Genomic DNA, 1,573 nt, shown 5'->3' on the forward strand with positions numbered 1-1,573 from the left:
CAAGAGGAGAAGGGGACGACAGAGGATGAGATGGCTGGATGGCATCACTGACTCGATGGATGTGAGTCTCAGTGAACTCTGGGAGTTGGTGATGGACGGGGAGGCCTGGCGTGCTGCGGTTCATGGGGTCGAAAAGAGTCGGACACGACTGAGCGACTGATCTGATCTGATGATTCCGGCCAAAATGAAGTAACAGGGATCAGAATTACTCTTTCACCTGAAGCAACTAAAAAACCATACAAAATATGTGAAACAACAGTTCTAAATACATTGGCTGCAATGAAGGGCCATGACCCCTAATGAGAAAGGAAAGAGATGAACTGTGAAAGAGTTCTGTGACTGTTCCAGCTTACTGTCTGGAGGACTTTCAGGATGCAGAGCACAGAGGAGAGACTCAGGCAGAGTCAAGTACTGTCCTGACTTGAGTGGACGGCTCTGGGAGGCCAAGGTGGCTGGAGACTGAGGGGCAGAAATTGGAAGGAAGAGGACGTGAAGATCTGTAGCTTAGGACTGACTAGTGTGTGTGAGGGAATCACTGGGCCAAGAAAGGTAGCAACAAATGGAATCAGAGGCAAAATTCCTGAGTTCAAGCAGGGCCAGGAGCAGTGTCGCTAACAACTAGCCAGAGTGCCAACCCACCCACTGGGGACACTGATTCCATGTATATCAGTTGCTGGAGGCTGCCCCATAGCTCACTGATATTCTGTTCATTTTTTCTGTTTCATTTATACTTTCTATCGGTATATCTTCTATTTAATACCCTTCTCTTCTTTAATCTCTAATCTACCATTAATCCCATCAGTATATTTTTCATAGCAGATATTTTAGTGCAATCTATAAAAGAACAAATTGATAAATTATACTTTATCGAACTTAACTTTTGACTTTGAAAGATACTGATCAGAGAACAAGACAGACTGCAAGGAGAAAACATCTATAAATCACATATCTGGAAAATATATATACACACTTAATTGGGGATCCCCAAGTAGATTAGTGTGAAGAATCTGCCTGCAATGCAGGAGACACAAGAAACCCTGGTTCAGTCCCTGGGTTGGGAAGGTCCCCTGGAGAAGGGCATGGCAACCCACTCCAGTATTCTTGCCTGGAGAATCCTGTGGACAGAGGAGCCTGGCGGGCTACAGTCCATAGGGCTGCAAAGAGTTGGACATAACTAAAGCGACTGAGCACACAGCACAATTTAATTACAACACAGTGTTAAATGCACAAATGATTTGGACACCTCATCAAAGATGACATAGCAACAGCAAATAAGCACCTGAAACTATGCTTCATTTCATTAGTAATTAGGTAAATATACATTAAAAACACATTGAGATACCATGAGACATCAGCTATTAAAAACATTTAAAACTGAAAAGATTAATCACATCAAATGCTGGCAAGGATGTGGAGAAACTGCAACACTGCTTGTGGAATGTAAAATAGTACATCCGCTTTGCCAACAATTTGGCAGCAGTTCCTTAAGAAGTTAAACACACATTTGAACATGTGATCTAATCATCCTGTGCTCAAGCATTAACTGAAGAGATATGAAAGAATATGTCCATAT

The sequence above is a fragment of the Bison bison genome, unplaced genomic scaffold (assembly GCF_000754665.1).
Source record: "Bison bison bison isolate TAMUID 2011002044 unplaced genomic scaffold, Bison_UMD1.0 scf7180017864289, whole genome shotgun sequence".
Classification (NCBI taxonomy): domain Eukaryota; kingdom Metazoa; phylum Chordata; class Mammalia; order Artiodactyla; family Bovidae; genus Bison; species Bison bison.